This window comes from Miniopterus natalensis, chromosome 10 (assembly GCF_054644295.1).
Source record: "Miniopterus natalensis isolate mMinNat1 chromosome 10, mMinNat1.hap1, whole genome shotgun sequence".
In the NCBI taxonomy this organism is placed as follows: domain Eukaryota; kingdom Metazoa; phylum Chordata; class Mammalia; order Chiroptera; family Miniopteridae; genus Miniopterus; species Miniopterus natalensis.
The window spans coordinates 47,526,444-47,540,513 of NC_142090.1; the positions used below are offsets into that span (position 1 = coordinate 47,526,444).

At 39.0% G+C, this 14,070-nt stretch overlaps 1 protein-coding gene across 1 annotated transcript in view; it reads right to left on the reverse strand.

Annotated features, from left to right (window-relative positions):
* MAGI2 (membrane associated guanylate kinase, WW and PDZ domain containing 2) overlaps nt 1-14,070 on the reverse strand; it is a 1,282,556-nt gene that overhangs the window by 110,610 nt on the left and 1,157,876 nt on the right. The window lies entirely within an intron of this gene.

The following is a 14,070-nucleotide window of genomic DNA, read 5'->3' on the forward strand; positions in this document are numbered from 1 at the left end:
AAAATAATAAGAGCTCATTCATTTACTTATTTTCAAAAATGACATAGGTATTGCAAGTTGTTTAATCTTCAACCATAATTAGAGTGAACTTTCATTCATGTTTTTGCCCCCTTTCATATTTAATAGGGTCCTGGACCAGTCAATAAATGATCTGGTTTCCCTGGCCATAATGTGCATGTTGCTATGTGTTCTGTGACCTTTGGAACGTTACCTCACTTCCCCTAGTTTCTGTTTTTCAGCACTAAAATTGAGATAGTAATTTTATTGACCTCACAGGATGGCTCTGAGAATTAAATAAATTATCATATATAAAGTGACTAGAACAGTGCCTGGCACTAGGACTTGGCTTATAAGTATTAAGTTTTCTTTCATTCTTTCACTACTGATGTGTCTGTGCTTGTGTGTAGGAGCCAGCTTGAACTCCTTTGTGGGATAAAGCTGTAATACTACTAAAACTAACGCTACACTTGCTCACTGCAGAGCAATAGCCCCTAAGTATCAGCCGGGAGAACCACTTCATGTGGGAAACAGAGATATGTTTTGGGGATTATATAGACACTAGATGAGGCCCAGAATCCTGTTTGTTTTCCTCTGGTTTCACAAAGAAAAATGTTGCAGGTTTCTGTAGGAAACATCAACCCTTAAGTAAAAGTTTATTATTCAAAGAGAAATCAGCATAATAAAGATCTCTTCATTGTGAACAATGAGCCTTCCACACACATGTAGGTTAATCCTTAACAAATCATCTGAGATTCCTGATAGCATTATTGTTGCATGTTTACCATGGAAACAAAACAGAGACATAAAGTGGGTTAGCAATGTGCCCAAGGTTATACAGGCCAACAGGACCTAGAATCCCAGTGTGCCAGGTCCCATCGCCTTTGCTTTAACCGAGTTACCACACACTGCCTTTCTTGACTTTACAGTCTCTGCCCTCCACTGGAGCACTTGCTTCATGAGAACCTGGCGCTTTTATTTCGTGACTGCATCCTGCCTCCAAGCAGAGAATAATACGCGCTTCGCCAGTGGCCCTGATCCAGGGGAGAGCGGGAGGCTGGAGCTTGGCTCACTGCGGGGTCTTTGCCGCTGGGTTTCTGCCAGGCAGGCATGAGGAAGGAATGGAGGGGAGGGAAGGCGAGAGGAGAGGAAGGGACAGGAAAATTGGACAGCTCCTCAGATCCCTTTCAGTTAGGCCTTCACGTCATTGTGTCATCCCTTTATTTGAAGTCATTTCTTTGGGTAGTAGAAATGCTCACATTGGAAATAAAATTAAAAATACTGTTTAAAACACATCCGAACGGTATTTGGGTGACTTGCTGTTTTGGATTATTCACGTCTCTGCCTCTCTCCGTTACTGTAGGTCACTTAGAATCTATGACACATAAAACCCCAAGTGTTTCAAAGCAAAGATCTCTCTCTCACACAATCACACAACTGTATGTGTTCAACAACAGTAAAAACAACAACAATAAGTCATCATTTGTTAATTTCCAGGCATTGTGTGTGCTAGGCACTTATTTTAAATCCTTAGAGCAACAGTGTGAAGTAGCTGTAAAAGGGTAATAATCATGCTTATTTGATTACTAAGAAAACAAATAGGTATCAAAGCCAGGATTTAGACCTTGAAGCTACTTGGTTCTTTTTGGGATATGGGGCAGGCCGAGAGCAATTTGAGTTGTGAGGAGTGAGGACTTACTTGTGAGACTTAGCTTAGAAAAACATGCTTCTTGAGATTTCCAAATGAAAGTTAATTGTACACACTTATTTGCTTATGGTGATAATTCTTAGTTTCAAGGCCATTTTGATTTTATTAGGGTAGGTAGAATAAAAACCCAAATAAAAGAATGAAAAAGGAAATAAATTCTCTGGTAGCACATAAAATGACTGACTGCTTACATAAAATCTGAGTGAGTAGACAATTTAAAAATGCATGTCCATAATTGGAAGTACCCAATATAGTTTCAATAAAAATGTTTTCTATTGACATTTACTTTAATAAAAATGGTATTTAAAATGCTTGGCAGCTGAAGACAGCCTCACTTTCTCTTTTCCAGCATTTTCCTTACACATGTAAGTAATTGGAATGCTGATGTACAACAAATCATTGACAAGGGGTGAGTTCAGAGAGGATTCTCTCTGAAAACAAGATGCAGCTCCATTTGCTCAGTTATAAGGTCTAGAGAGCTTATGACCTAAGTGCTTTCTGTGAATTGTTAATGGAATTACAGAGCATGGAAGAGGCCCTGACCTTGGTTTCTATTATTGGGATGAATGGTACCCATTAATTCTCTGAGAATTGATGACTAAGGTAGTGCCCCAGCACAGTCCATTTAGACCGCATGCCTTCCAGACATCAGCTGTCAGGCAGCAACATAAATCAAGTCCTTGGATCAGGTTTCTTGACAGTGTGCTTAGGATATACAGATATTTGGGAAAAGTTGCAATATGTCATATGGCTTTAGACATACTGACATTTTGGAAGGAGACAATGTATCACTAGTTAGAAATTTCCCTTTAATTGCAAATCACATAAATTATGGAAAAAGAAACTCATCTTTTTAATTCTTTATTTCTTTCTGGGTAAAACGTGACTGTACTCTTATACTGCAGTGTGCTTTATATTTCCCTGTAAGTGAATTGACTTTTGGCATTGCTTAATATAACTCACTTGTTTTAGGAGGACTATTAGAGACACTCAGTTGGACTGAATGCTCTTAGTTGGACTTTGGTTCTGAAGGCCTGGATTCTTTGGGTCTCTAGCCACACCATTACAGGAAGCAATGATCATCCCCTTTTGCCATTGGGTTCTCTTCTGGGAGCTTAGTATGGTATATTCAGGCTCCTTCAGCCATTGGTTAACCAAAGAGTTCTTGTGGACTTCTATCTTGGGTCAGTTCCCATAAAGAAGATGGATGGTTGCCCAAAGTATTTTTCTTGCTTTGGTGATAGATTCTTCCTGAAATATTTAGCTATTCTTGAGGGAAAGAGTAGTTGATCTCTCACTTTCCCCCCACATTTCCTTGTTGTTTTATAAGTATTTCATTTCAGAGAAGAAAAAGCTTGTGACTCATGTTTACATTTAATTGTTTCCTTGTTAATAGATCTCACACAGTGGAGTTATATGTGAAGAAAAACAGGGAAAGTGGTTCCTGTGTTAGTAGTGTCAAACTTACAAATGAGAAGTTTCTAAAATGAAAGTGATAAAAATAAACACTTCAAAGGCAATCAATAGCATAAATTCTCATTAGCTCACAATTCCATTAATTTGTGAAAGTTAAACAACATGCCATTAGCTTAAAAAAACAAAGGAAGTTAGTTTGGGTTTTGATTCTGTGACCTGATATGAAAAGACTTTTTTTAATCAGATGATTCCATACGGTTTTCTTAAAATAATCTGTGAAAACTGTTTACTGTTTTGCTTTAAAATTGTGGGTTGGAGCAGGAGGATCAAATACTCCATCAACAACACATCTCTGCAAAGCACCTTCTGGGTAATGGGCACAAGGCTAGGCCCAGTGGGGAAGACATCAAGAAAACAAAACATGGTATTTTCCCTCCAGAAACACACAATCTAGTTGAGAAGACCAGGGATAAACAAACAAAAATACTTGAAACTCAAACAGTGAATCTGTGATAAAGGTAATGTGGGAGAGGAGAGGTGATTACCGAGTCCCGCTGTGGGACTTAGTGGGAATCAGAAGAAAGGTCATTCTGGGGAGGAGGGAGCACAGTGTCTCTTGGCTGGGTGGCAGCTCGGTTAGTGAAAAACTCGTGGTGGTAAAGAGGGTTCTATTGAGTCCATGGAGGGAGAAGCATGGAGAGGATGCTCTGTAGGTGGGGTCCCTTGTGGCCTCACAATGACAGCTTCCCTATCTGAGATTCCTGATAAGATGCCTTCCCAGCTGGTCTAGATGGACACTGAACCTAGAGGAACAACAGAATAGTAATTGTCACAAAGTGTTCCTATCTCTTCAGCACCTGGGGAAAAAATCCTGTTTGTTTTGTTTTTTGTCTTCAGAAGCCTGAGCCAATATTTAATCTGGCTTGTTTTCCATCCTTTCTTCCTAGAAGTCCCAAATGAGTATGTTCTCTGGTGACAAACCCATTTAGTTACATGTCCCTTCCTGGGATGTGACATAGTGTCCTTCAAAAGAGAATTTCTTGGTCATCAGGGGGTGAAGATATGGGGGAAAAAACCCTGTGTTTGGTATTTTTTAACAACTGTGGTAAAATTAAGAAAAAGCAGACAACATGACTATTTTCCTCTAGAAGTCTGTGAAATTTAGCTTTCTAAAAATGAAACGTCTTCCCTGAAATTCATAGTCAAATGACTTGCAAGACCCAAAATTGAACAGCTGGTGTTTTAAGGACTGCATATTCCAAAAGTGTACTTTCCCCCAGCACCCATGAGTCATTCTTTTGTGGCTGAACAGTTTAGTTGCCCTGCATTTGATAACAGGCAGATGGTCAGAGGGAAGAATGGGAAGAGGGACCCATCATTAGCAATTTGGGAGCCCAGTTAAACTCATGTTTCCAAAGGCAGGAAGCACCATGTAGAAAGCATTAACTATATGACTGGAGAGAAAGAAACACTTCTCAACCATATCTTATCTTGTATGCTTTTATTTTTCTGAGAGTAAATTGGTAATAGAAAGAAATCTCATTGCATTAGGAATTGTAATTAGCTGTTACTTGCTGTTCTACTATCCTGTGACACAGGGCTGGAAAGATTTGGTGGGTTTGTAGACTCAGGGCCAGTTTCGGGATGTGTGACCTGAGCAGTTACACAGAGGTGTGTGCTCTCAAAAGGGCCTTGTGTTTGGTTTAATGGTCTGCTGTCACCATCTCGACATTCTCGATAATTTTTGTACAAGGACCTCACATTTTCATTTTGCACCAGGCCCTGAAAATTATGTAATTGATCTTGTGTAGCTTGAGCCTGTAATATATTTGCTCCTTGCAACACTCCAAGGTTTTTAGTGTCTCCAGTGGAAGATGTAAATGAGAATATGGTAAAGCTGCCATGAAAAATTATCACAAAAGGTGGTAGGGACAGAGCAAAACAATTCCTTTCTCTTGTGGCTGCACTTCTTATTCCCATACACATCACTAGAAGAAGTAGCCCAAATAATTTCTGCTAAGCACATTCTCTCCCCCCCCCCCCCAAGAACTTATACTTCCATGCCACAAATTCATATGGAATGAGTCCCAGCAGCTCAGACTCCTTTCACTGGCTCTCACAAGGTGAGCTTCTCTGGCTGGAGAGGGCTGGCACTTCAGTTGAACCCAGGTACCTTTCTCTTTGGCTTCCTTCCTTTTCTGATCATTTTCCTTCACATGTTTCAGGAAGCTATCTTGGCTCTTAGAATGCTTAATATGCTCAATACACACATCAATTCTCTAGGCAAGAATCTTGCCCTTAACTTGTTGGTTCACAACAATGCCCATCGAATGCTGGGTGACACTGCAGACTCCTCCAGTTTTGCCAATGGGAACACTTGTGGGGCATGCCTTTTTTAACAATGCCCATTCCCTTGATGTCCACAATATCACCTTCCTTGTAGATGCGCATGTATATGCCCAAGGTACAACTCCATGTTCTCTAAAAGGCCTAGAGAACATACAGTGAGTGCTTCTCCTCTTTCCCTTCGTGTTGGTCATTTTGGTGAATTGCTGGAAGATGGTGGTTATGCAGAAAGGAAGTTAAAGATCTAGATTCTTCACATATTGATTCAGGAGGCCTACACATTACCTTAATTCTTCTCTGTTGTGAATATTATTCTTATGTAATGAGTCCCTCATTATTGAGTCATCCACAAAGCAAATATTCTTCTTCATCTCCCTTTACATAGACTTTAATGTATACCACTACATTTCAAGGAGTTTGTGCATTCTTTTGATATGATAATTTCCTCATAATCTGACAAAAGGTCTAGACATTAGAGGGGCAAGAGCCAAAGAAACTTCAGAATAGTCACAATCCTCAAATCTGTAGTTGGCCAGAGGACATGCATGTGGGTATGGAGAGGTGGAGAGAGAGAATGGAAAAACAGTTTCTAGACACTTAGTTTCTGGATACATAAGCCTTTTTCTTCCATAGAGATACATCTTATTTTATTGTATATCCCAAGAAGTCACCTTTTACCTTGCTAATTTATAAGTAGCTAGGACATTCTGTTTTTTTAAATTTGTTTTGGTCTGAAAGTTGCTATAGAAAATCTGGTCCCATTAAATCAAATATCAACCCTATTCAACATTTTTTGCACTTTCCCTACAGGCCTTGAAAACAACACACATTTCCATCACTGAGTAAAATCAGCAACCCAGGACTCTTCAGTCAAGAAGTAGAAGGTGAAATTATGTGCTGCTAAAAGTGAATAATTTTAGTGAGTAAAATTGTACAGCTTTTAGCAAGTTTTGCTTATAAATAACCAAACAGCAAGCTGATTCAGTAATAATGGAAAGAATTAGAGAGTTTTTGATATTAAAATATAATAAAGGGCATCTCTGCAGAGCAGAAAACCAAACTGTTTTACCTCTTTTTACAGTCACAGCATATACATGTATTTGCTAATGTATATGACAGAGGTATATTATATATAATATATAAAAACACTGATGTATACCTATTATTTATAAAATAATGAAAATAAAAACCACATTCTAAATCTTAAGAAAACAAATATTAGCAGATTTTTAGGAATTTGCATTAAAAAATTTAAAACAATCAAAATGCTCATAATGAAAAACCTTAGCTTTCTGATTCTCCCCATCCTCTCTAATTCTGTGACCAAGGGCTACCATTTTAGCTGCTTTTTCTTCACACTTCTAAATTATGTTCTCATATGGCTATTTCTCATTTGGTCAACTGGAGTCAATATCTATCTGTCCTGCAAAATGAGTTACCCCTTTTTTTGTCTTTATATATACATATATATTTTGTTAACCTTCACCCGAGGATATTTCTTCCATTGATTTTTAGAGAGTGAAAGGTAAAGAAAGAGGGAGGGAGAGAGAGAGAGAAACATCGATGTGAGAGAGACACATCAATTGGTTGCTTCCCACACGCTCGTGACTGAGCCTGCAACCCAGGTACATGCCCTTGACTGGGAATGGAACCCATAACCCTTCAGTGCTCAGGCTGATGCTCCATCTACTGAGCCACACTGGCCAGGGTACTTTTCTTGTCTTTATTTTATTAATTTTTTTAATGTCTTCCCCACACATGCCCATTCCTTTCTTCTTCACTGAGGTGTGGAATAATGGGAGGAAATAAGCATATTTTTCATTTTATCACCACTAAATAGAAACTGAAAATAGCTTTTGCAAATGTGAATCAGTTGTTGAAATTAATATTTTGGTGTACCAGTTAGGATTTGGAATCTGTTTGGGGAAAAACGATCAATAATTTATGTACTCAAACTTTAAAAGTCCTGTTGCCTCCTGTAGTCTTGACAGAAACATATATAAAAATCAACTGACTTCAAGAGTTCAGAAAAATGTCATAAAATTATATTTTATCAGCCCTAGGTACTGGGTTAAAATGTTCAATAAAACCATAGTTCTTTCTTTCCTCTGTATCTCTCAACTGGTTTTTGAGACTTCACTCCCATCCGTGCACTTGGCTCTCAGTAATTTCTCAGCAGGCTCGTAGAAATGGTTGATAGTTACAAGCAGGTGTTGCTGACAAGCCATGTTTCCAATTTTTATAGATGCAGTGTATTCTATCTCTGCCAACTCTTTTTTCCTTTTATAGCTTCTGAAATTGTGTTTTGTAAAAAGTCACTTGGCTAACTTCACACAGTTTCCCTGTTATAACAGGTAAATGTCAAAAGCCATCAGGTGCAATATCAGCTTTCCATTGTATTCCCCTAAGCCCTCTGGTAGATAACAATTTCTTGCAATATTTTCTTAATAGAAATGAAAACAGATTCTAACCTAGGCAAATGATCCCTCCCGAGCCAGCTGTCCTTTTCAATATGTTATCCAGGAGACTCCATGAATATTTATTGGTTCTTCATTTTTTCACAGAAGCCAAAGTTCCACTAACAGTGTATATCATGTGTTAACTTGAAATAATGCAAATTTTGCATGACTGGATAAAATTCAATATAAAAAGGCCTCCAAGCACAGCGTTCAGGAGTGAGAAGATCTTGATCATATATTAACTTTGAAAACAACTTGCAGTGTGACCTCTGAATGGCCAAATAAATCATGTCAGAGTTTTCTTACTTGAAACGTGAGACCATCACTGCATAAAGTTTTTCTTATTCTTATCTTTCTTATCCAAACATTGCACATTTTAACTTTATTTGGAATTTCTGCTCATATGTATTTTCTCTCATCCCTTGTATTTTAAAGTAAGTATACATTTTCATTTTTACTAAGCAGACATATGTCTCAATAATAATTTCATCTGAGATGCTCATCATAAGATGATTTTATTACTCTAACGTGAGAAATGAAAAAAGAAGGGTTGAAGAGCCTCAAAATGTATTTTCTTGTTCAGAGTGAAATACCAATTACACTCTAGAGGGAAAGACCAAAAGTGAAAAAGCACTTCACCGAAAAAAATACAAGGATGGCAAAAAAGCAGATGAAAAGATCCTCAACATCATTAGTCTTTAGGAAAGAAATGGAAATTAAAACCAAAGTGAGATACCACTAGACACCTCTTAGAATGGCCAAAATAAAACAACAATGAAGCCTGAAAATAACACTACTCTAAGCATGTGGAACATCTGGAATGCTCATTCATGGGAATACAGAATGGAACAGCCACCTTGGAAACTGGTACCATATCGGCCGACAATCCCAATTCTAAGTATTGACCAAAGTAAAATAGAAACCTATTTTCACACAAAATGTATTTGAAAAGGTTTATGAAAGTTTTATTCAGGAAAAACAGGAAATAACCTGAATATTCTTCAATTAGGGAATGGATAAACAAACTAGGGTACATCCACACTGTGTATTACTATTCAGCAATTAAGAGGAACCAAATACTGATACATGAAATAACAGGGATAAATCTAAAATGCATTATGCTAAGTGGAAGAAGCCAGACTCATAAGGCCACATACTGCATAATTCCATTTCTATAGGAAAAGGCAAAACTATAGAACAGAAAGCAAAGTTGTGGTTGCCAGGACTGGGTGCTGGTGGTGAAAGGAGGGGTTGACTTCATTGCTACATAGCTAAACATATTTGTCAGAGCTCACAGACTAGACCAAAAAGAATATTTGCTATATTTAATTAAACCTTAAAAATGGGAGAAAAAGCAAAAAGGCAGGGGTTGGTAAAGAGGAGGTTTTGGATGGAAATATATAGAGATAAAAAATACACTGATGTTGAGTGAGTAGGAGAAAGGAGGTGGGAGGGGTGAGTGGAAGGGGTTGGGGAAAGCTCCAGAGAGGAGATGCTGCTTAGCCTGCATTGAAAAAGATAAATAGGACTTTTCCAGCTAGGAGAGGATGGGGAAGGCATCACAGTAACAGGTGATGTGACTTGCAAAGGTACAGAACTGTGGATTAGCAGTCTGTATTGTGGGTGTGGAGTGCAATGAGCCCAAACAGTGAGACCTGGGGTGAAGGTAGCAAGGGACAGATCATGAGAGGCCTTATTGGCTGTGCCAGGGAGCTTGGGATTTTAGAGTCAAATGAGAAGTCACTAATGAATCCGGAAAGTTAGGTGATATCGTTGATTGTTTCAGAAAAAGTAACACACGGTAGGTGAAGGGTGGACTGAAGGATAAGAAGGTGAGAAGAAGGCTGGAGGCAGGGTGGGCACTTAAGGGCCACTTCCATGCTCCAGAGCTGGGCAGTCCAACATGGCAGCTACTAGACACACATGGTTATTTAAAGTAATTGAAATGAAAGACAATTAACAATTTGATTCTTCAGCCACGCAAGCCTTATTTCAAGTGACCTATAGCCACATGTGGCTAGTGGCTACAGTGTTGTATAGTGCAGAGCAGAATGTAGCCATCATTGCAGAAAGTTCTACCGCACAGTCAGGAGGGCCTGACGCATTCAAGTTTTATATCTGGAAAGCATATTTGGGTAACAGCTTGCCTTAGTCTCTTAAGAGTGAAAATGCAGTTGTGTATAAACCAACTACAATACAAATTTAGGTATTTAGTTAAATCTTGGGACCACACCTGTTAGCCTTCTCTTAGCTACTCGGTGGTTAACTTGGTGCTATAGACTGAATGTTTGTGTCCACAAATTTCTATGTTGAGACCTAATCCCTTCATGAATACAGAAAAGAGACTGACAGCTATCAGAGGGAAAAAGGTTGGATACTGGCTGAGAAGGGTGAAGGGATTAAGCAAACAAAGAAAAAAGAAGAGAGACTCATGGACACAGACAACAGTATGGTGGTTGCCAGAAGGAAGGGAGGTGGGGGAGATGGAAGAAGTTAAAGGGGGATAAATGGTGATGGAAGGAGGCTTGATTTAGGGTGATAAACATACAATACAATGTGCAGATGATATACTGTAAAATTGTATACCTGAAACCTGTATGATTTTATTAACTAATGTCACCCCAATAAATTCAATAAAAAATAAAATTAAATAATAAAGGAAAGAAACCTAGTCCCTAATGTGATGGTATTAAGAGGTGGTGCATTGGGAGGTGATTAGGTTATGAAGGTGGTGACCTCATGAATGGGATTAGTGCTCTAGTAAAAGAGGCCCCAGGGAGCTAGCTCCCTTGCCCCTTCTGCCCTGTGAGAGCATAGTGAGAAGACAGCTGTCTATGAACTGGGAAGCTGGCCTCACCAGACGTCAAAGCTTGATCTTGGACTTCCCAGCCTCCAGAACAGTGAGAAATAAGCTTCTGTTGTGTACCAGCCACTCAGTCTATAGCATTCTGTCTTAGAAGCCTGAACGAACTAAAACACTTGGCCACCAGGTTTTATTGTGTTTTAATTTCATCAAGTGCCTACTGGAATGTGAGCAATTTTTCATCTTGCTGTTTATCTAGCGAGTCTAAGAAACATTTGAACGAAGATTTCTAAGTCAGAATATTCTTCTACCTCATGTTATCTCAAGCTGCCCTGTGCTAGATAACCACAGGGCAGACCCTTTGGACCTATGTGCTCTTCCTCGCTCACTGGATGATCCTCCAGTAACAATGAACCCATAAATATACATTTTTATGGAGAACAACTTCTGAACAGAAGGTTTAGGGCACTCCACCCTTGAAAGCAGATGGGTTCATCAGGTGCCCAACATCTGGGCATGTTTGTGGACCAAACCTTTGCCTGGTTTGCAAAAATGAGATCTGGAAGAAATCAAGCTGGAAAATGAAAATGCCAATAGCAGGCCTCACTATTTAGTTAATAGCAGGCCCCACCATATAGATCTTAGCAATTCCCAGTGAGCATCACACCAGAAAAGGCTGACTGATTAATCTGTAGAAAGGATTCCCACCATATACTGCAATAGTTTGGTTGGGAAAACAATCCAGCTTAACTCTCAAAATTATTGCTGGTCAAATGAACAAATAAAAAGAGCTTTTACTAAGATTTGGTGTGGCAGGAAGGACTAGATAGAAGTTTTCCCTGAGTCCTTGGTGAAAACTGGGGCTCAAAAAAATGCTATTTACCCCAGTCCAAATGGGAAAAATATTCCCCAATAGCACTCTTTCAACATAGCTGAAAAATGATGATAAATAACATCACTGTGTTCAGTTAACAGTATGCTTTTACAGTGGTTGTGTATATGGAACCAGCTTTTCTTATGTGGGTGATTATTGGGAAAAAAGAAGAAAAATAAAATTACAGAGAGTTGAATTCAACATGACACCCTGAATAGATTATAAAGATAATGTGTCTTCTGCAAAGTGACCTGCAGGCTTGTAATTTGTTTGAACTCCCTGGGAGAGCGATGGGCTTTTTCCACTGGTAAAAGATGATTCTGCATGAAGCCTGGGTTGTCTTCGAAGCTCCACTCTCCCTGTACTGTCTAGCGAGTAACAAGAAGCTGCAGGACACCAGCCCAGAGGAAACAGCCACTGATCACACACTTACGAGCTTTTAAGACAACCGAATAGCTGAAGGTAAGAAGACATCTATCTACACATTCACCTTCTGCGGCTGCCTGGAGAGTGTTTGAACACAATAATAAAAACCCTCTTGAAGAATGATTCCCTAGTGGGAAAAAGCTCATGATTTATGAGCTCCATTCAAACAATAATAAAAATGGTCTATAATTCTTAAAAAATGCACTGTGAGCATTCAGCTTTTTTTGATAGGTTGGATTTCTCCTCTTCTTGGGAACAAATAAGAATGATGGTGCTTCTCTGTGGATTTATTTTCACAATTTAATAATCTTTAAATTTGTTAGTACTGAGAGAATTGACTGTTTCCATGCATCTTTCCGTTTTAATAAAGGCTTCAAGGCTCAGATATCAGAGTGCTCAGAGTATGAAGCAAAATCTTTACTTGTTTGCTTGTCTGCTTCCTGGTAGGACCTAGGCAGCCACGTTTAAATATGGGAACAAAACTAGTCATGCTCAGGACTGAAACAAATGGAATTTAATTAACAGGTCCCATTCTTCCTGGTTTTAGTTGGGTAGGATCCTATAAAGAAATAACTTGATTTGGAAGTTGTTCACTTGGAACTGAAATGGGCTGCTTTGTTAATGAGGCCTGTGAAATGAATAAATAATTTGAAGTAATACTTTTATAAGGAGTTTGGGATGCCATCCAAACCCTCCTGTTTAGGACAATATAATTATCCCTGAGGTGGTGCTCACACGGACGGATGGTGATTCCAGGAACACTCAGTGCCAGGATGAAGTGAATCAAAGAGCATCCTGAGGATAAGGGCTTTGCAACCCAGACACGTGCAACTTCCGGGGTTGCCCAGAGGCACAGAGATGGCACCCCTGAGCCCAGTTTCCTAGAGGGCCCTCTTATCTAAGACTTCACCAGGCCCAGAGCTGGCTATTAAATCATTTACTCAGGCTGAGATCAGCTGATAAGTCTGTATTCTGGGACACTCTTCCAGTTCCATTTTATTATAGTGCAATTTCTCATACTGGGCGAGGACCAGCTTGCACACAGATCCAACCCTTAAGTAAGAGATTTTCAACTGGTGTGCCACAAGAATTTTTAAAACATGCAATACCTGGCTATTTAGTCAGGGGTACTGACCTCTTTTTCCTTAGATTGTCAAATTAAAAAACGACAACAGCCAACACAACAATAGCCTTCGGGTGTGAATGCCTAGTCTTGAACCATAAATATATAGGTCATATAATAGAGCTGCATCTTATTGCTCACAATGAATAATAAGGTTGTGTCTGATTGGTTAATTCTTGGCACCAGAAATTCTTATATACAATTATAAGCACCTGCCTTTAAAAAAAGTCACTTTGGAGCAAAAAGGGTAGGTAATTACTATTTTTTTGGTAAGTCAATCAAAATTATACCTATTTTTTTGGTCAGATTGGCAAAAAATGTAATCTATTTTTTGGTAATTTAGTAATTAGTTTATGTGCGCCATAAGATGAAAAAGGTTGAAAATTGGTGCCCTGAGTGATCCTTGGCTGCTTTGCCCATTCTCAGAGGTAGGTCTTGATGCCTTTGAGAGATGGAACAGCTGGTTTTAGATGCAGGGGAAGTTAGAGGGAAGTACATTCACACCTTCACTTTCATGAGGACAGTGCCGGATCATGGATCACTGTGTAAAGATCCAATCCAATCCTACCAACACAAATTATGTGACAAATACTTAAAAAGCATGCTACCAAAAACTTTGAGGGATTCACAGAAATGTCACCATGTCATGCCCTTAAGGAATTTAGAATTTATTTAGGGGACACAGAGCAAAAGGACATGAAAAGTAAAATGACAACAATAGACATTAATAACAGACATAATAACAGATGGGAAACCAGGGAGCAGTCAACAATTAAGGTTTTACAGACAAGAATTCCATATAAGAATTAATGAAAAGACTTGAGGGAGAACAGTGAGGGGTCAGGCAAAGTCTAAGATTGAGATTTTTGAGCTGCTTGTGAGAGATGTTTACTGCTTGGACAGTAGTCTTTACCTCAT